The sequence below is a fragment of the Papio anubis genome, chromosome 10 (genome assembly GCF_008728515.1).
Source record: "Papio anubis isolate 15944 chromosome 10, Panubis1.0, whole genome shotgun sequence".
Taxonomy (NCBI): Eukaryota; Metazoa; Chordata; class Mammalia; order Primates; family Cercopithecidae; genus Papio; species Papio anubis.
The window spans coordinates 103,893,499-103,915,023 of record NC_044985.1 but is presented as its reverse complement, the minus strand read 5'-3'; the positions used below and the strand labels follow the sequence as shown (position 1 = coordinate 103,915,023).

At 42.9% G+C, this 21,525-nt stretch overlaps 2 long non-coding RNA genes across 3 annotated transcripts in view; one reads left to right on the top strand and one right to left on the bottom strand.

The window, feature by feature from the left end:
• The window catches only part of LOC116269193, a 49,326-nt gene extending 31,797 nt beyond the window's left edge, over window positions 1-17,529 (bottom strand). For both annotated transcript variants that reach the window (XR_004176645.1, XR_004176644.1), the window contains exons 1-2: window positions 16,259-17,529; window positions 6,020-6,088 (exon numbers count right to left, since the gene is read on the bottom strand). This is a non-coding gene — a long non-coding RNA (uncharacterized LOC116269193). The remainder of the gene's footprint in view (window positions 1-6,019; window positions 6,089-16,258) is intronic.
• LOC108581420 lies at window positions 16,547-20,190 on the top strand. The gene is made up of 3 exons (XR_001893614.3): window positions 16,547-16,604; window positions 18,416-18,491; window positions 20,175-20,190. It is a non-coding gene; the product is annotated as an uncharacterized LOC108581420 (long non-coding RNA).
• Window positions 20,191-21,525: the final 1,335 nt, after the last annotated feature.

Genomic DNA, 21,525 nt, shown 5'->3' with positions numbered 1-21,525 from the left:
TGTGCCTGGTCCCAGTCCTCTCTTGTTAGATATTGAAGGTTTTCCATTTCTTTACTATAAGTAACCTTGATGAGTATCTCCATAGATAAGTCTCTAAGTGTATCTACTCTTATTTTTTTTTCAACTTTTAAGTTCAGGGGTACATATGCAGGATGTACAGGTTTGCTACATAGGTAAACATGTGGCATAGTAGCTTGTTGCACAGATCATTACATCACCTAGTTATTAAGCCCAGCATCCATTAGCTATTCTTCCTGATGCTCTCTCCCCCACTACCCCACTTCCTCCGACAGGTTCCAGTGTGTGCTGTTCTTCCCACGTGTCCATTGTTCTTATCACTCAGCTCCCACTGATAAGTGAGAACCTGCTCACTTAGATTTGGACCTTCCAAGAGGAGCAGAACTTTCATTTCTGCCCCATACTCGGTAGACAGAATGGCTATTCTAATTCTTTTTTCTCAACCTTATTGCCACCATACTTCATGTGAGAATTGGATGACTGCTCGACTTACATTAATTATTGTACAATATTTTCTCCCCAGTGAGGTTTCTAGAAACACCCTGGACATAAGCAAAATTTTTAACATCTATTAGGAAAGATTAATTTCTAGGAAGAGTTCTGCACACAGCAAACCTCCTCCATTTTACACGAACTCATTATCAGTTTCCCTTCCAGCCAACAAGAATGCTTCTGGGTCTTGCTTCTTAATTCTGGAGGTTGTACTTTATTTGGGCCCTGTAGCTCATGTATAGGCGACATTCTACTTTAGTCAGATCACTAAATGAAGCAATTGAGTCACCACCACCCGCAGTAATAACACATCCTGACAAAAACATGAAAGATAGTGTATCTCTGCCTTAACTCATGCGGGTATCAGTAGAGGGGAAGAAAGTAAATTCTTTTAAAATACAGACAGAATCTTTTATCAATGAAAAACTGTCATCCGGTCTTTCTTATCTCTTTGTGCAGTGACAGCAGGATTTATCTTTCTTAGAAGCAAGCCTCCAAATGAATATCATGCCTGTTTTGTCAAGGTGAGTAGTTTTTCATCACGGGGCAAGTAGACTTGTTTTACATGGGCGTTGTGGTGCACATACACATTTGTCATCAGTCCCTATGCCCTCCAAGGTGTCCTGAAGCCTGTTACACTAGTCCATTGCTCTCACCAACAGGAGAGGCCCCGTGTGCTCAAAAGACCCCAGGTGAGAAAAAGTCTCATGATTCTAGGGCAAATTCCTCTGCATTCTGTTATAAAGGTATAACAGATACATGTCATTATAAATTTCTGCAAATCCACAGAATCCAGTATAAATTTCTGCAAATTCAAAAAGTGAACTCTAATGTAAACTGTGGACTTCGGCTGATAATGATGTGTCAGCGTGGGTTCATCCATTGTAACAAATGCACCACTCTGGAGAGGGATATTGGAAATGGGAAGGCTGTGCATTTGCGGGTGAAGAGGTATGTGGGAAATCGCTGTATCTTATGCTCAATTTTGCTGTGAACCTAAAATGTATCTAAAAACAAAGTCTATTTTTTTTTAAATGTGATACAATCTCTGCACTTGGCCATAGTAGCTCCCTTGTAGCTGCTAGCCTAACTGCTGAGAAAAAGCAGGGCTGGAAACTTCTCCTTTATTGGATGAACAGTCCAGTCTGGAAACAACGGTATGAAGAAGTTTTTCCTCCAGCCAAGAGAACTCTGCTATTAACATGTCTCTCTAGGTACCAGCAAAAAGCAATTCATTGTTTCCATTTTTTTTTATTTTAAAAAATGCTTTTACTTTCCTATTAACCCAACTTGAGATTTTCTTCTAGATGTTTACTCTCATGGTAATAACAGAAGAGTATCCAATATCAGGATAATACTAATAGCTAACATTTATTGAGCATTTACTGCATACCAAGGACCATTCTTGGCATGATATGTGTTTTAAGTCATTTAATTATTACAATAGGCTGTGAAGTCATATTATCATTGTCCCCATTTTACAGAGGAAGAAACTGAAACACAGTAGCCTGGGAGGTCACATAGCTCATAAGCAGGAGAGCCAGGATATGAAGCCAGGTAAATTGGTTCCAGAACCTATGATCTCAACCACCTCTTTGTTTTGCCTATCAGGAAGCTCCACCGTGGTATTGCCTTATAACATGACTACTTTCCAAACATCCCAGAAGAGTTACATCCTGATAGTAAGGACTTCCCCGGAGACCTCCACTGTGTCTCTTCTCTTTAGCTCGAAATGGAAGACGTAGTTCCTATGAAGCCCAAAGCGAGACCAAACCCAGTGTGACAGGGAAAACTCCTCCCACTCAGGCCAACCCACAGTGTCCTTCATGGAAAGTTTCTAGTTGACAAAGCTTAGAAGTGCTACCAGTTAGGATTTGTGGCTAACTTAAGCCAAACAAGGGAATGTATTAGAAGAATGCCCGAGAGACGTACAGAACTGAAGGAAGATGGAATTCCAGACCTCAGATAGAATGGGAGCCACAGCAGCTCTGGGGACTCAGCAAAAGGGGCTCAGAGACAGCCCTGTGGAGCAGTTCCAGGAGAATGGCTGTGCTCTCACTGCAAGCTGCCCTGTTCTCATGTGGCTCATAAACAGATGTAAATTCCCGGGACAGGGCATCTTGCTGGTTGACCTTGGGTCATGTGCCCAAGCTTGGGGGTCCTTTACAGGGGCCTCCAGAGCAGCTGTGTAGCTAATTCTGATCACAGAATTACTCCCCAGAGGATAGTCAGCCCACACTCTGAGAGATACTACAGCTCACCTTGTTACTTTCAAGTTTATTTTATAAACCAGGCAATCCTTTACAAAGAATAGCTGTCATTAGAAGTTCAAGTTATCCTGGAAAGAATGTAGGACAAGTATTGTTTTCTGTTCTACAGACCAAGACTCTGAGACACAGAAAGATTAATCTCCAGGAGATACTCGAGTTTATGTTGAATCTCAGATCTTCTAACTCCGGAATGCCACTTTTCCACCTACTTTGTGCCCTGCAGAGCTAAGTGCAAATGCAGGAAACTTTTTATCTCTTCATGGTTTAGCATTGCGAAGCTTTATTTCCCCTCCTTCCTCTCTCCACCCAGCATACATAGGCACGCCTGCACACACATTCATTCGGTAGCCCACACACCACCAGGAAGGAGGTAAGCTGCACAGTGCAAGGACCCCCCCTGTAGGGAAAGAGGAGAAGATTAAACCACTGAACGTTTGTGCCATGGCTTTGTCAATGGTGACGGAGCCCGGGCTGCAGGATCTGCTTTCTCTTGGCAGAGATGCCCAGGAATGTGATTGCCAGCCTCTTCTGCATGTGGCTGCCAGCCATCCCGGGCCATGAGCAGGCTCTCGTCACTCACATTTGTGTCTGTTTTCCTAGAGCAGGACTGGGGGAGAAAGATTTTATTAGATGCAGCAGAGTGCGTGGCTCACGGAACACTTGAGTGGTTCTCAGTCAGGCATGAACCGTCTGCAGCTGAAGGTTCTGGGGTGGTGGCAGGGAAGGAGCCAGGCAGCACTCTCCCTTTCACATCTGGGAGAGCACCTGGGTGCACCCTCCAAAATGCAATCCCAAAGGGAGAATCAGTGCTGATTAGGACCCCATCAGAGTTAACAAAATAACATTCAGTTATGCTAATGGACGTCGAGGGTTAGTTCATCATTACTGGGGAAGCAGATTGGCCTAAGAGAAGCTCAAGTCATAAAATACACTAAAAATCTGTCTTGAAATAGGCAGGGGAAGAGACAATTTATTATTATTGTTTCTCAGTCACAAAAAAGAGAGAGAGAGAGTAACAGTGAATGAAGGTCACTGTTCCCTTTACAGCTGATCGACTTACCTTTCTCTTTGTTCCTGTGCCTGTACAGTAAATTGAAGTTGGAAACAGAGGCGCATATTGGATGATTTTCTGTTGTTACTTTCATTTTCCCCAAGAGGAGAAGGGACAGTCCATTTAAAACAACTGACCTCTTATATCACAGTGATTCTTGTTTAAAATTCGAACATCATTGGAAACATGTTTCAGCAGAACTAACACGAGGATTGTGAGAACCACATTATCTCAAAAATAAAAATCCCAAATATACATTCAGTTCAGTGCTTTAGAGTTTTCCAAAATGTAGATGTATAATAAGATTTTAGTATGCTTACATATATACTATCTACATATATATAATATATAAACATACACAGACAATACCATATATATGTGTGTGTCAATTATGTATTATGGCCACAAATATTATACATCTTTGCATATGTAAGATATATGTAAAATATTTGACCCTCGCTCAAACTCTGGGAGGTAGATGGATGAAATTGAGATTTACCATTGAGCGACTTGCCCCAAGACGTAAAGCTAGAAATGGCAGAGCCATTCAAGTTGGCTTTTCTGATTCAAGACCCAGTATCTTTCCACTACTTCATTTTTTCCCATTTTTTCATATATTAGCCCAAGACATATTAAGAGGTCTCAAAAACTTATCCTGTGGCATGCATGCCTAAGTGCATTGGTGGCACTTGCCCCTTGGTGTTATTGGACAGTCGGCAACAAAATGTCTACAATCAAACAGTATGTAAACAAACCCCAGATTGGTATAGATCCCTCAGGAGCAGGAAGTTCAGGGTCAATAGCTCTGGAAACATGGATAAATATTTAAACCAACAGAGGAATTGTTCCCTCTGGGAAGGTGCTTAGCTTCGAGAGTGCTTAAAGTGTGCAAGAATGTGCAGATAGGAGCCCAGCCTCATCCCAGGACTGGCCTGGGAAGTGGAGGGTGAGAGGAAGTGGAGGGGTCTTCATTTGGGCCCCTTACCCATACGTGGGTCTTCCCTCTGGCCACATCCAGGCTTGTCCTTCATTCTAAATAAGTCATACTCCTACAGCTCTCTCAAGGGTTTAAGCATCAATGATGTCCGCCTTAGTATGAATATCCAAATTTGTGGCGCTCTGAGCCCGTATCTGTTCTCACAGCACTGCAGTCTTTCCTCCAAACCTCCCTTGGTTATTTTCGGGAGGCCCTGGGGACGTTCCCGTGCTCCTGAATAAATCTGTGGAGTTTCTTTTCTCTGGCCTCCTGGACAGGGGCTGGGCCTCCGTCTGTGTGGCTAATAACTTCAGTGAGATTCTGCAGGGCTCGGTCTATAGGGCTCACTGGGGCTACCCACACAGGGACCCCCAGTACCAGAACTATGTGGAGATCTGTGAGGAGTTTGGAGAAAAGAGCCCTGTCCCCATTTCTGTATCTCTGGGCCCTAAATTCCCCTGTGTGTATGCCCAGGATCTCACAAGTCAACAGGGACCCAGTTTTTCAGGCCCTCCATTCAGATTTTGTAGAGAGATAGCCAGTCTTCTTATCTCAGAGAATTCCCTCTCCATGGTAAAAGTCCTACTTCTCCTTCCAACCCAATACCCACCCATCCCAATAATAATTCACGTCAGATCCGCAAGCAGCAACGCTTCAAGCTGAAGCTACCCGTTCCTGTCATGCATGCTCTGAGAGGTCTGAGAAAGCTGCCATTAGGAAGGTCAGAGTATTCATGGAGGGCTTCCTGGTGGAGGTAGCAGTACTTCCAATTCTTAAAGGAAAGACCCGGACGAAAAGATAAAATAGAACATTTCAGACCCAAGAACCACGTGATCCTGATTTGTTCACAGGAGTTCAATCGAACATACACCTTGAAACCACATGTGAGCAGGCAGAAGCAAGCCATCATAAGAAAAACAACATTAGCTATTGGAAAAGCAAGGCGCTTTCCATACTGACCAGCTTTCCTCCCACTGCAAGGGTATTTTCCTTTTCTAAGCACAATTCCGTTTCCTCTTTTATTTGCTGAATGCATTTTCCGACTGCGCAATCCAACTCCTCTCAGAAAACACAAAAGAAAATACTGAATCTAATATAACATGTCCTCACCTCCCTTGTGGTCCTTCACTGTTCTGCTTTGGATATCAACGTCAAATGGTGAATCAGGATGGAGAGGATACTCTTTGGAATATGAAACTCTAGAAAGCTTACCGTTTGGATAGATGCAGAATCTACCCCCAAAATCTCCTGGCCATTGGATGTATCAGCGTCACAAGGTCCCTAGGGAGAGAAGAGATAAGCCTGAACCCCAGCATTCTGACGGTAGTGCGGGTCAGGACTCCAGAGCTGAGGTTTCACAATAGCCAGGCCGTTTCTCTGGGCCCCAAACACACATTCTCACATGTTAAAGCTTCCCATGACTTTAATGCAAGTTCCATGCATGTACGGCTTGCAGGATTGGACCCTATGGGAGTGTAAAGTGACAACATAATAGAGAAAAATCACTTTAGCAGGCAACAGTGACAGCTGGGCATGCATTAAAAAAAGGGAAAAGGCCTCAGTTTAGACAAATTACTGAATGAAATGATCACATGAAAAGCCCTTTTTACGGCTGCCACTAAGAAATCCAGAAAATATAAAACGTGAAAAAGTAAATAAAGGAATTTTTGAACCTTTTTTTCTCATTAAAGGTGTGGTAAATAGTTAAAATCCTCTAAAAAGGTCCTCGGTGTTCTGAATCATGGGCTCAAATGGAAAAATGGGGCTATTTGGGTTTTTCATGTCAATTATTATACAACCAATAAAATAAAAACAATAAAAGTGCTCCAAAAATCCTGGAAAATTCCAAAGCCTATTTCAGAGTCTCCATGATTATACTCAGATCCTCTCATTTCCATGACTTTTGACATCTCATTACCCTGCATTATACTTTTACAGACTCATTTTCCAGCGTATATAAAAATGACTTAAGGCCTCCTCAGAACCATCTCAATTACCTAATTGATGAGTTCTATCAGCCACTTAAAAATAAAACAGGCATCCTTAATAAAAATCCTTAGCGGGGGAGAGAGGATAGAATAAAGCCCATGTTACAAAAAAAAAAAAAAATTAAAATATACGAGGCAGCATGATATAGCAGGGTAGCAGCACCCAAGTGGGAGTTGAGATATCTAGTTTCTGGGATTGATTCTGCCGCTAATTTGCTGTGTGATTTGGGGCGAATATGAACCCTCCTTGGGCCTTGGTTGCCAGATCTCTAAAATGAGGGAGTTTGAAAGGATGTTCTCAAGGCCACTTCATGCGCTGACAGGCTATGATTCTGAAAGCTTCCCATGGGAAGACCCCTTTAGACCATGTGCTCATGATCAGTCATTTTCAAATTTAAAGACAAAAACATTTCTAAATTTTCCCTTTTTCTGTCTACATACTCAGTTACAGAATTAAGAGGGGCCCCAAAGAGGGCCAAATATTACAGTGATGCTCTTCTGAGCAGAACTCAATTTTAAAAACTCTCAAGACTATCTCAAATGAAGTCCAAAGGTATTTTCAAAAAGGAAAAGAGAATTTTGGGAATTCCTTAGTTTGCAAGATGGAAGCACCTAATCCAAGGGCCTCTACAGTACATGTTTAGCTCCAAGAGCCAGGCTAGTCTTAGGCAAAAAGTGCTTGAACCAGCCTATATCCTAGCCAGGGACACACACTTCAGGAAGAAAGGAAATTATGACAAGTGATTAACCTATGCATATTTAGACTGTGATAAAATAGATACACAAGAAATACTTTATCCAACGATGAGGGCATTTTTAAAGCTCTTTCTTCTCCCTGAGTTTGGAGAGATGGAGAAGGAAAAGATGTGGTCAGGTAGAAACACTTTCAGCTCATTGACGTTCCCTTTTCCTAGGATCTAGGCCAGTGATTCTCAACTTTGGCTGCCCATTGGTATCACGCGGGGAGCTTTTTAAAAATATTGACAGGTGCAGCAAACCAACATGGCACATATATACCTATGTATCAAATCTGCACATTGTGCACATGTACCCCAGAACTTTAATTAAAAAAAAGAAAAGAAAAAAAAAAGTACTGACGACTGGGTTCCATCCTCAGAGATTTCAATTTAATTATTCTGGCATGGTTGCCACCTGGGGAATTGAAATTTCTAACCACTTCCCCAGCTAACTCAGTAATCTAATCAGGCAGCCAACTTTGAGAATCCCTGGTCAAGTCCCTTGAATTCAGTGATTCTCAAACTTTAGCAGGCATCAGAATCACCTGGAGGACTCATTAGACGATCACTGCTACTGCCGGGTGTGATGGTTCATGCCTGTAATCCCAGCACTTTGGGAGGCCAAGGCAGGCAGATCACATGAAGCCAGGAGTTCGAGACCAGCCTGGCCAATATGGCAAAACCCAGTCTCTACTAAAAATAGAAAAATTAGCCAGGTGTGCTGATGTGCACCATAATCCCAGCTACTCGGGTGCTGAGGCACAAGAATCGCTTGAACCTGGGAGGTAGAGGTTGCAATAAGCTGAGATCACACCACTGCCCTCCAACCTGGGTAACAGAGCAAGCGAGACCTTGTCTAAAAGGAAAAAAAAAAAAAAAAAAAGATTGCTAGATAGATGTCACCCCCAGAGTTTCCGATTAAGTAGTTATGGTGCAATGCCCCCAAACCGCATTTCTAACATGGTCCCAGGTGAGGTGCGTCTGATGGTCTGGGGCCCACACTTTAAGAACTAGTGTCCTAATCTATCAACTTCACTCAGAGTGACGGGAGTTCTGCTCACGCAATGCAATTCATCATCTTCTGTGTCCTTGATCTTCTCACAAACCACTCATCTGTAGCCAAGCCAGCCCTATTGTTATGAGCAACCTATCAGGATTCAGGACCTAGGTGTAACTAGAGCACAGCAGAAAATCACTGGCTGCTTTATCCACTTTTACATGAACCGAAGGAAAGAGTTTCACTCTCCTGAGAAGATCACTCCTAGTGAACATCACACAATGCAATTATAAAGAGGTAAAATAGACGATAGCATGAGAAGAAACCCAAATGCCAGAAGCACAGTCCTTGATCAGTGGGTGAAGAAGCCTTGTTTGGCTGGAGGCCCAGGGCCTCTTCCTTTTGGAACCTTCATCTGCTTACCCATGAATGATGGCTAACCTTGTCTTCTTCCATGGCCTAGGTTAACGTCTGTGCTCACAAAAACATAGTCCTGCTATTGGGCCTGTGACTTCTTCCCAATCACTTGAGGTCCATGTTCACCCCATCTGCATGATGCTTCCTCCTACAGGGGACTGAACACCTGTCCCCACAAAGCAAAGGTTCAACATTAATCTAGGTCAGAGCAAGCTCAATGGTAGTTGGGAAAGCCTTTGGTTTCAATAGTACTTTAAGAGCAGTCCTGGAGATAGCTGTGAGGACTGAAGGGAAAAGAGTTCAACTCTTCTTCTCCATGTGCTGCTTCATCTGTTCAACGTCCCAGCCCAGGGAAGGGCAGCAGTCATGAGGAGGGTAAGGGTCTCTGCCAGTGGGAGTGTCTGAATAAGTCACCATCCAAAGAGGATGGGCTGAACAGGGAATACCAGGCACAAGTTGACAGAAGTGATCTGGGGTTCATAGCAGAGGATGGGAGGCCAGAACTAGCGTCCTTCCGTGAGGCAATGAGGATAACCATTCCCAGGTTCTGATCCTCCAGGTAGGGGGCTGGGGACTGTTAAATGTGCCAGTTTAGCCTAGCTAAGCTAAGAGCTGGGCTTCTCCTGAGACTTGGCCATAAAAGTGGCTTCCTATCCCTTTTCACTCTCTGCTTGGAACTGCCTGGGAATTTTCCTTCTGAGCAAGGATACTCAATTGGCTGTCAGAAACCCACATGAGGATGTGAGAAGCAAACAAATATTTTGGATGCTAATAGAGGGCCTAGAGGTTGTTACATGTGTCTTATTTCTACCTATTTCTACCACTGGAGATTGGAGGTGGTGGGTGTGGAGGGCACTCAGGACAGAGAAGCCAGGAGGGAGTGACAGAGCACAAAGCGCATGCATTGGAAACATGGTGGAAGGTGATGGGGGATGTAGCAGGTGTCATGGCTCCATGATATGAGATCAAGCATTGACCCTCTCAGAGGGTGAGAGATACCCAGGGCACTGAGCTCCTAGCCAGAAGAAGGGATGAGAAAGAGGTAGAGAAACAAGAGAAGAAAAAGGAACAGAAATGGAAAAAAGAGAATTATGAAAATAAAATAGATACCAGAAAATCCAAATGGTCCCTTTATATTTAGATGTATTCATTATTGAGGGAAAATTTACTACAGTGTAAGATGACAATTGCACAGTGAGAACAAACATCGAAAATATCAATTATCCTTTTAAAAAGCCTTTTGAGCAACAAGCCAAAACCCAATGGTCTCTCTATCTCTCACCGTCACCACTGACTCTAGTCACAAGTTAAGCATGCCAACATGACTAGTCTCCAGTAAGGCCTGTGGTGACAGTGATATTCCAGCTTGATTGAATTGCTTTGTCCAAAAAGACATGGAACACACATTTTCTTGCCCATTTCCTTCTGCATACATGGTGAAACACGTTCACAACAAGGTTGAGCCTATGACATGGCATGGAGATCTAAATAGACTATGTCCTGATGTTGTCTTTCCAGCCACCACTTCTAATAAGCCCACTTGCAGGAAAGGATAATCCCTTAGCCCTTGGGTTGACTTGATTCACTGCCCAGCACAAAGAACAGCCTGAGACACAAGCCCACCTACCAGTGGTTTATTTTTAGAGGTGATCTCAAGGAATAGGAGAAAGGGATTGAAGAATGAAACTGGGAAGAAAGACAGGTCAATACATTATATCCTTGAGTTGGGCACAACTACAGAAACTAGGGCTTACTCTGTGCAGAATGTCCCTCAGAACTGTCCACCTGAGGGACAAAAGACAGTACTTAACACCAGCTCCTGTCCCCCATTGGCAAGGATTTCCCCATCAGACAATAACTCACTCACACTTCCAGGCAATATATGCCTAAGTGTTCGGTGGACTCCTAGAGTGTCCTACACCTCATCGTCGAGAAGCTCCAGAGAAGCAAGTGAGGAATGCACAAGATAGCTGGGTAAGGTTCTCTCAGGACACACCTCCATGAAGCTGTGCCACAGCAGCATATGGCGGGCAAAGAGGAATCGGGCCAGGCATGAGGGACGTCCTAGCCTTCACACCTCAATGGAAATGTAAGCCAAATGTTACTTCTTCCAAACATTTTTGCTTTTTTGTTGATCATTCATGTCAATGTATCCATCAGCATTTAGGACTCGGATGTATTTAGCAGCTAAAGACCTCTAAGAGTCTCTGACATTAAGTGCCCCTACTCTGCTTTTAGGTATAGATTTAATGTAAAGATATTATCAGGGTTCTGCAGTCAAAGTTGAGAGGTACAGCACATCTCACATGAGGATGGCATTAGCTTACACTATCCACATTTGAGCAGTTGAAGCCTCTACATCAAGCCTAATTGTGGATGTTGTCTTCATGCCCAGTGAGATGTGAATTTGAGTGAAGAAGTCCTGCTGATCACAAAATTCTTGTTCGCCTCAGTATAAAACAACATATCTCCATCTCAAATTAGGAGGAAAGGTCACCCATCCTTAGGTGGGTCACCCTCCCGTCACATGCAAATCAGCTCTATCCTCCTCACTCCTGACTCTGCCTTGCTTTGGAGAGCCAGTAGTCATAGCCCCACCCTGAAAGAGCTCTAAAGCAGCCCAAAGACACGGGCCACTGATAAAATATTTCAAGGCATGTCAAACATTTCACAGAGCCCGTATTATATATATTACATATAGCCTGATGATCAGGACAAACTCTGGAAGGCCTTGTCTGACACTTCTGCAGTTTAGATTCCTATCAGGTCATCCCTAGTCTATCCCAGTCATCCTCAAACTAGTCTCCTGTTTGCACTCTCCCCCACATCAAACCAGCCGCAAAGGGCTAATTAGTGTCCCAAAGTGCTGTTTGCAGCGTGTCAATCCCAAGTGAGTGCCTTTGGGATTATGTCATTTCCAGGTTCAAATAACATTTTGCATTCCCCATTGCAGAGAGAGTAGTAAAAATGCCTTTGTCTGGCATTGAGACCTTAACCTAACTTTCCAGGCTTATTTCCCTTAACTGTTGTGCACAAACCCTCAGGTTCAGATCATAAGAACATTCTCTCTCTCTGTCTGTCTGTCTCTCTCTCTCTCTGTGTGTCACACACACACACACACACACAACCTACATACACACTGACCACTCAGAGTCGAGCCCAGCCTGTCCTAAGCCATCACTGTGCTCCTCATCCCAGAGCCCACTTCAAGTCTTTGCCCCCGGAGAGAGTATGTGGAACCTCTTTCTTATCCCTTATTTCTGGTCCCAGCATCATGAGTAGGAACACATTCATCTGTGTAAATACTTGTTGACCACCTTTGCTGCACCAAGACCTCAAGATTCAAGTGAATAAGAATGGTTCCTGGCTTCAAGGAGCTTCACATCCAACTGGGGAGAGAAACATGCAATCAAATAAGTGTAAGACACTGGGATGATGCTTAGAGAAGAGGAACAGAGGACTCCCAGGAGTGGGAAGATTAACCGAGAAAGAGAGAACTCCTGATTGAAATTCTGAAAAGAAGCAATTTCCAAACAGCCAAGGGAAGGACGGGTGTTCCAAGAAGAGGAGCGACATGAGCAAAGGCATGAAGCGAAGGCCCAAAGGAGCACAGCAGATGCAGGGAGCCACAGAAGCAAGAGCATGGCAAGGTAGACTCAAAAGGTGAGTGACACAGCAACCATGCAGACCCTGAATCCTGGTTAGGAGTCTATTCTCATTCTTCAGGCAACAGGGAACCGTTGCGGAGTTTGGGGGAGTGAGGGGTGTGGGGCGGTAATCAGATTTGCATTTTAGAAATCTCATTCTACGTGACTGTGATACAGATGAGGTACCCAGGACAGAGGCAAAAAAAAGACCAGTGAGGACATTATTGGGGGATGCAGGTAAGCGAGGAGATCGTGAACCAGAACAATGGCTGAGGGAATGATCTTGATAGGGAATGCCTTTGGACACTGTTAGGCATTGGCTAGGCTTCAGAGTGCAACTGGGCAACTTGGACAACTTATTAAGTATTCCCTGAGTTAACCAGTGGTTTGTGATTAGGGTCAAGACACAACACCACAGGACCCGTGTTCACAGGAGCATACCCAGCCTCCTTAACAACTCTCTTACAAACGACCATTCAGTCCCAGCACATCCTTAGAGAGGTCACTGCTTGTATTCATCAGGTACTGTCCTCTGTGCCGACAGAACACAAGATCTTTCTTCCAACATACATTTTTGTTTACTGGACTCATGATTAGCATCTCTTAATGTTGTGAAACTCAACTGGATTTTTCATTTTATTTTTTAGCAAATGTAATTTTATGTATTTGTTTGTGAAAGGCTCTAGCAAAAAAACTAAATCCTTCTGAACAGCCTTTGACAGATTGCAAATCCTGAGCAATGGCCAGGACAAGAGAAGGTGGTGAGGAAGAGGGGTTTCCCTGTTGGGAAACATGGAGAAGAAGGGAGTATGTTATTCCTCCCATTATCTTTCAGCTTTTGAAGATAGGGAGGGAATAGGACATCCTCAGATGTAACGCAAAAGAAGAAATGTTTGGAATATAAGCTCTGTGGGGGTAAGGACTATGCTGACCAGTGTGCTCCCTGAGCAAGGTGCCAAGCACATCATAAATATGAAATATAGGCAGGGAAGGAGGAAGAAAGGGAGAGAGGAAGAAAGGGAGGGAGGGAGGAAGAAAGGCGGGGGGAGGAAGAAAGGGAGGGAGGGAAGGAGGAGAGAAAAAGAAGAACCATTCATTGTGATCAAGGAATGGCGTTTGGCAACTCATGACTGTCCTGTAGCTGCTGCCCGTTGTCTACTCATACCCACACCTCACATCAGGCCCAGGAAAGGACACAAAGGACTAAAGCAGCTCAAAGTGCATCAGAGTGTCTTTAGCCACTCCTGCCTAAGGGGTTCACCACTCACTCAATGGGTTACAAAGTTCTGCTTCTGAACATATAAGTCTTTTGTAAACACCGCACTGCTTTACCCTCTGCCTGGAATGATCTTCCCCCAGGTCACAGCTCAAATATGACCTCCTTAGAGCAACCTTGACCCATCCCCACATCTACAGTAGACCTGCAGACATCATCATCTCCCCATCTGTTCTGTTCACAGTGATTATTCTGATCACTCCCCAAATTATCCTCTTTATTTGTATGTTAACTTGTTTATTGACTATTTCTTCCCGGTAAAATGTAAGTTCCAAGAGAATAGAGATCTTGTTTTCAGAGTTCATCACTGTATCTTCCAGTTGAGAGCAGTCCCTGACACATAGTATATTCTCAATCAATATTTTACTGAATGAATACCAAATCAAAAAGATGACACACAGCAATAAGGATGGATCTGTATAGTGCTTGGTGAATAAAAATGCAAGGAACAGGCTGGGCATGGTGGCTCACACTGTAATTCCAGCACTTTGGGAGGCCAAGGTGGGCAGATCACTTGAGGCCAGGAGTTTGAGACTAGCCTGGGTAACATGGCGAAACCCTGTCCCTACTAAAAATACAAAAATTAGCCAGGAGTAATGGTGCATGACTGTAGTCCCAGCTACTAGGGAGGCTGAGGCACAAGAATCACTTGAACCTGGGAGGCAAGGGTTACAGTGAGCCAAGATCACGCCACTGCACTCCAGCCTGGGTGACAGAGAGAGACTCAGTCTCACAAAAAAAAAAAAAAAAAAAGCAAGAAACAGAATGAGATCTATTGAAAAAATTCCATTTATGTAGATTAGAAATGTAGGTATATGAGGCATTAATACATTTGCAAGGCATTAAATCATTGACTATGTTGAGGACAGGAGAAGACTGAAGCATAGGAATTTTAAAGTGACACACATACAAACACACAAACTAGAAAGAAGTCACTACTCCTCAGGGATTGATTATGATCATAGCCATGACCTGAGATATAGAAAAAAAAGTAGAGGCAATATTAGAAGTACTTAACATTGGACTCACACTGGGTTACTAATTTATCAGTTTAGATAGATAATAGATGACAGATATTAGATCATATAAATAATAAATAGAAAGATAAATAGACGAAAAGATAGATTAGCTAGACAAACAGATGATAGAGATAGAAACAGGTAGGTAGGTAGGTAGGTAGGTAGACAGACAGATAGACTGCTTAGTAAACTATTTATGCCATGATATGGATTTGCTTCTCCTCCAATGACATTTTGGTTGTTACAATAAAGTTCCAAATAAAATTCTTCCTCCAGGTACCGTAGAGGAGAGAGAAACAAAAGGCTTGGACAAGTGGGCATGAAAGTCAAGATTCTGCTCCCCAGAGACAGCAACCCTGAGAAACCACCCTCCTTGTGGGTGAACAGAGCCTCGTCCTGCTGTGGTTCCACACCCGGCTCACTGCATGCCCCTCAGGAACTTAGTCAGACCTACTTTCCTTTATTCATCAAACTGTTTCAACCGATTTGTTTGTATGGTACCCGGATGTTAGGGAGCATTTTAGGAGCATGAGACCAAAATGGTGTGCGGGGATCCCTGGGACATAGCGTTAGGAAGCGGATGGGAGCCGATGATGAGACGGGATGCACAAACCACACAGGGGTCCCTGTAAGCCACAACTGGCTGTGTAGCATAGATATAAATAATCCCAGACTCAAATAATGTTAGAGCAAGGTGACGCTTTTAGCAATCTAGGCAGGCCCCCCTCCCATCCTGGTTTGCACCGTCTTGGAGAAACATGCATTTACACCGAGTAAATGGCAGAGCCAGGGCGGGAAATCTGTTCTCCTGACTGCTTCTCCAGTGCTCATTTCTGGAACCTGAGGATAACACTGTTTCCACACAGTCCCACTGCTGATATGCACAGTAAGGACAAGAAGCCAGTTTGCCTTGCCCACCCCAAAGGAAGTTGTGTGCTACACTTTTGAAATATATTAAGTTTTTTCCACCTGAAGTGAGTCCTTTCCTTTTTTACCTATTCCCCAATGTTCTAGACATGCAATATTTTTACTAGTAATACATACTGGCTACAGTGACTCTCAAAATATATTTCTTGGTTCTACTTTTTGATTCTAAAAGTATCAACAAGTAAATATACATATATATGTCTACACACATATGGGCATCTATATCTATATAAATGCATATACTTTCAAATTTCCACATTTATATACAGTGCAATCAGGACTGCATTCTACAGTTATCACTGCCCCATGCTCTCAACCATCCTTATTATGTTTGATGTAGAAAGGAAAGGAAACAAAAAGGAAACTCTCCACTCTTAAGATAACTTGCTGGTGACCCCTGGTAAATGACAGCCAAGCAAGACTTCAAGGAACTTGTTACTTACAGCTTGAATTTCAGGCAAACATCCTCCTGCATTTCTAATGAAAAACGGATTCTTCTCCCTTCTTTTGAAGTGCTCTTTGGGAATTGTTTGAGTGTTCTTTGCAATCTTTTATACCCAGCCTAAGGACTCTGACAAACTCTCTCTTTCCCTTCAAAGGCTTGTTAACTATGTGATGAATACACCTGTCACTTCCAATTCTAACCTTACTTTCTGTTGTGATGGCTGTAGAATCTGGTATCTATGGCAACTTTTCAGTGGCTCAACATCGATTAAAAAAATGATTGGCTTATCAGGGTTGCCTGGTTGATTGATGGAAATGATCAGTTGCTCAAAATAATCATGACAGGTAAAGTCTCTTAATTAGCTAGTATTTGCAAGATTCAGAAATTTTAGATTTCATTATTTTCTTTATATTATTTCCATGCAAAAGTAACTGGGATCTAATTCTACTAAAGTAGTTACAAGTTCATTTGGACTGCCTCGATGAAGGGAACTTGATTCAATTCACATATTTTATTTAGCAGCCAAATGGCTCATTTTGTCTACTTTAGAAAATTTACTCTTTGATTTTCTAATATCTCAGGGTCAGAGACTAATTTATGTGTTTTAAAAAAAAAATTAACTTTGGTACTAAAAAAAAAAAGGAAAATTTAGTCAGGTTTAGAGCATCTGCAAATGAATTCTAAAGATTTTTATTCGAATTCTTCCCCAAGTGTGTAAAACAAGGAAAGACAGTATTGTAGGGGAGAAATGCTAACTACAGCCTGACTTTCCCAGGAAATGTAAATGCTTCATCTTTGAATAGAACGTTTTAAATCAGCATCTTCAAAAGTACAGTGATATATCAGTGATTGTATACAAGATAAATTTAGGTAGTCCACAAACTTTCTTAATAGCCAAGTGGTTATTTATTTTAATGTGACGGTGCTGTTGTTCAAACATTTTTTTAAAAGTGGCAACTTCATATGGTTTTGCTTAGTATTTTATCTTTAAAAATAACTGTATTCACTTGCTAGGACTGCTATGACAATGTACCACAAATTAGGCAGCTCAAACAAACAAAAATCTATTGGTTCACAGTTCTGGATGCTAAGAATTTGAAATCAAGGCGGCAGCAGGCCATGCTTCCTCTGAAACCTGAAGGGGAATCTTTCCTTGTCTTATCCCAGCTTTGGCATCTGCCTGCAATCTTTGGCATCTGCCTGCAATCTTTGGCATTAATTGGCTTGCAGATGCATAACTCTAACCTCTGCCTTTGTCATCACATGGCATGGCATTCTCCGTCTTCCTTTTTTTTTTTTTTTTGAGATGGAGTTTTGCTCTTTTTGCCCAGGCTGGAGTGCAATGGTGCAATCTCTGCTCACCGCAACCTCTGCCTCCGGGTTCAAGTGATTCTCCTGCCTCAGCCTCCCGAGTAGCTGGGATTACAGGCATGTGCCACCATGCCTGGCTAATTTTATATTTTTAGTAGAGACGGCGTTTCTCCATGTTGGTCAGGCTGGTCTTGAACTGCCGACCTCAGGTGATCCACCCGCCTCGGCCTCCCAAAGTGCTGGGATTACAGGCGTGAGCCACTGCGCCCGGCCTCTCCATCTCCTTATAAGAGCACCAGTCATATTGTATCAGCGACCCATCCTATTTCAGTATGACCCCATCTTAACTGATTACATCTACAATGACCCAACTTCCAAATAAGGTCAAATTTGGAGGTAGTGGAGGTTAGGACTTTAACATACAAATTTGGGAGGGACATCATTCAACTCATTAACAATAACTAGCCCATTAAGTCTGTGATTTCACAGATAATATTGCTTAGTATGAGGCTAGAATAGCTTTTGTTTTTAAGTTACAGTTGATGCTTTTAAAACTAAATAGGGATGGCATGTGAACACGGCAAAATTTGTCAACATTGCACCGGGAACGACAGAAGCTGGAGAGTGAGCTTAACTGCAAAACCAGCCATAAATGATCCCCCGCCCTGTTTCCTCATCCCTTTACAAAAATGTTCCCTTGCAGCAATTCCCGTCAAGAGGCGGAGTCTATTTCTCTAACCCTTAATTCTGGCTGCCCTTATGGTTTGCTTTGGCCAGATTAGCAAGTGTGCCCTAAGAGGAAGCTCGAAAAATACTTGCTCATTGTGCTTGCCCTCTCTCCCAGGCTGCCCTGCTGACAGATGAGAGAGATGACACGAAGTAGAACTGAGACAACCAGCTAATGATCAGCAGCCCTTAAGGTGACCCAGCTGCAGACTCCAGACACAGACTTTTGCCCCAGACAAGGCTAGCCAGCCCCGTGTCCACATTAGCAGAGCCATCTAGCTGAACCCAGCTGAAATTGCCTGCAGAATCTTAAGCTTAAATGGGATGGGATGGGAAGGGAAAGGGAGGGGAGGGGAGGGGAGGGGAGGGGAGAGGAGGGAAAGGAAGGGGTGCTCTTTAAAACTATCCATCAAACTTTCTAATCAGTTTTCTGTTTATTTTACCTGGTGATTACAACAGATAGCAGCTTCACCAATTTTATAGGTAATTTTTTTCATCAAAGCTGCTTTTAGGGTATCAGAAATGTTGGTTGGGGATGAAACACTGTATTGCTCAGAGTTCTCTTAAAGGGACAGAATAGGAGGGGTGTATGTGTATGTGTGTGTGTGTATATAAAGGAGTTTATTAAGTATAAACTTACATGATCACAAGGTCCCACAATAGTCTGTCTGAAAGCTGAGGAACCAGGAGAGCCAGTCTGAGTCCCAAAACTGAAGAACCTAGAGTCCAGTGTTGAAGGCAGGAAGCACCCAGCTCGGGAGAAAGATGTAGGCTGGGAGGCTATGCCCATCTTTCCTTTTCATGTTTTTCTGCCTGCTTTATATTTGCTGGATGCAGATTAGATTGTGACCACCAGATCAAGGGTGGATCTGCTTTCCCCAGCCCACTGACTCAAATTTTAATCTCTTTTGGCAACACCCACACAGACATACCCAGGATTGATACTTTGTATCCCTCAATCCAATCAAGATGAGACTCAGTATTAACCATCACAAACACTGAGATAGTTGGAAGGAAGGTGGGACTGCTGGACAAGGAAGGTATCTTGCAACATTTTGCTTTGAAGTCCATTTACTTTTCTCCCCTTCTCTCCTTGGCCTGTGAATTCAACCAAAAATAACGTCAGAGGCAGAGAGAAAGGAGCCAGGCCTACCAGGAGCGCTGCAGATGAGGCACATTTTCACCAGCATCCCCTGTCTTCCTGCAAGATGTTTTCTGCTTGGTCTGATATCAGAGAAGCCAAGGAAGAGATTTCCATAAACTGTAACAGCCTCCCTTATTGGTGACCAAACCATGGGGCTTTATGGTCATTTTTGATCATTCGTCCCAGAATCCACCCTGGAAGAAATGTTTGAGACCCAACTCTAACAGCGTCATGGAAAGATAATTAGACTCTAAACTGCTATTCCTGAGATGTTTTTAATCCCCAAAGGGACCCACATTTCCTCTTATTTCCTCCCAATTGCTTTTTCTTACTCTAACCAGAGTGATCTTTCCAAAATACAAAACTGATCACGCGACCTCTGTTTAAAAACCTTCCAGAATTTTCCAATTACTCTTGGAGTAGCAACCAGATTCCTTAAGATACCTATGTGGCTATATTTGTCTGCTCCATGTGCCATAACAGATACCACACACTGGGTGGCTTAAACCACATAAGTTTATTTTTTCACAGTTCTGGAGGCTGGAAGTTCAAGATCAAGGGGGCAGCAGGGTTGGTGTCTGGTGAAGGTTCTCTTCTTGGCTTGCAGATGATCAACTTCCGTGTCCTCGCATAAATTCCTGTGTGTGTGTGCGCATCCAGATGTCTCTCTCCCTCTTCTTATAAGGACACCAGTCCTGTTGAATTAATGACCTGTGACCTTGTCTAATCTTAGGTATCTCCATAAAGACCCTGTCTTCATAAACAGTCACATTGAGAGGGCTTCAAGGTATGAATTTGAGGGGTGCATAATTCAGTCCATACAATGGCCTTGTTGGGCCTGTACTCGGGCCACCTCTCCAGAACCCTCACATGCCACTAACACTTACCCTCTACCCTCCACCACTCTGGTTTGTCCCTTTCTTAGATTGCACCAGTGACCTAACAGTTGTGATTTTATTCTCATCCAGGTGATGGCTTGCCCTCATAAGAATGAAATCTCCAAGACAGCAAAGAAGAATTATATCTAGTTTTGCTCATCAGTTTATCCCCAGGTTCACTACTTGGCATATGGGCCCTTGATAATAGTTTGTGGAACAAATGAGAAGTTGAACAAAGGGCTTAAGATGTATTGTAACTGTGCAGGTCAACATGAAGATATAAAAATTTTCCTACCTCGTCACTTATTCAGGCAATCAACATTTATTCAGCACCTACTGTGTGCTAGGTCCAGCGAATACAAGGATAAATAAGATAGGTAGATATCAATGCAACTCCTCTGCAGGTTATTATCTTATTGAACCATATTTCCTTTTGCCTTTATATTCAATCTTCAATCTATTTTTGACTAGGTATAAACAAAATATCACAATGCTGAGCCCTTTTTAAATTACGTAATACTTATTTAACTTTGCTGTTTTATTACATATATTACTTGAAAATCCTAATGTCCAAAATAAAAATTATTCCACATCATTAAAAGTTTCAAAGGCAATTATCATGTTTTCAGAGATGTGTCCTAATTGCGGTCCCAGGAAAATGACTGTCAATAAAATAAACTCTTTATGGTTTTATGGGTAGCTAAAGAGAGAAAATATAATACAGGTAAAGATTTTAAAATATAAAAATAACTGAAAGATACATACTAATTTTAAAAAGCATTCTCCAGGATTAATGTGACTATTAGATGAGTCACCTTTTTTTCATAACATTATAATATGAAATGAATTGGGAGGAAGCAGAAACAAAACACATGTATCAAACACACACCAATGCTTCTAAAATCCTTGCAAAATCTAATAAATTTAATAAGGGCAGAGTTTAGGAGCATTTACTGGCCCCAAAACTTGACTTCAGGCTGGGTGTGGTGGCTCAGGCCTGCAATCCCAGTACTGTGGGAGGCCAAGGTGGGCAGATCACTTAAGCTCAAGAGTTCGAGACCAGCCTGGCCAATATGGTGAAACCCCGTCTCTACTAAAAATATAAAAATTAGCTGGGTGTGGTGGCGGGTGCCTGTAATCACAGCTACTCGGGAGGCTGAGAGAGGAGAATTGCTTGAACCTGGGAGGCAGAGATTGCAGTGAACT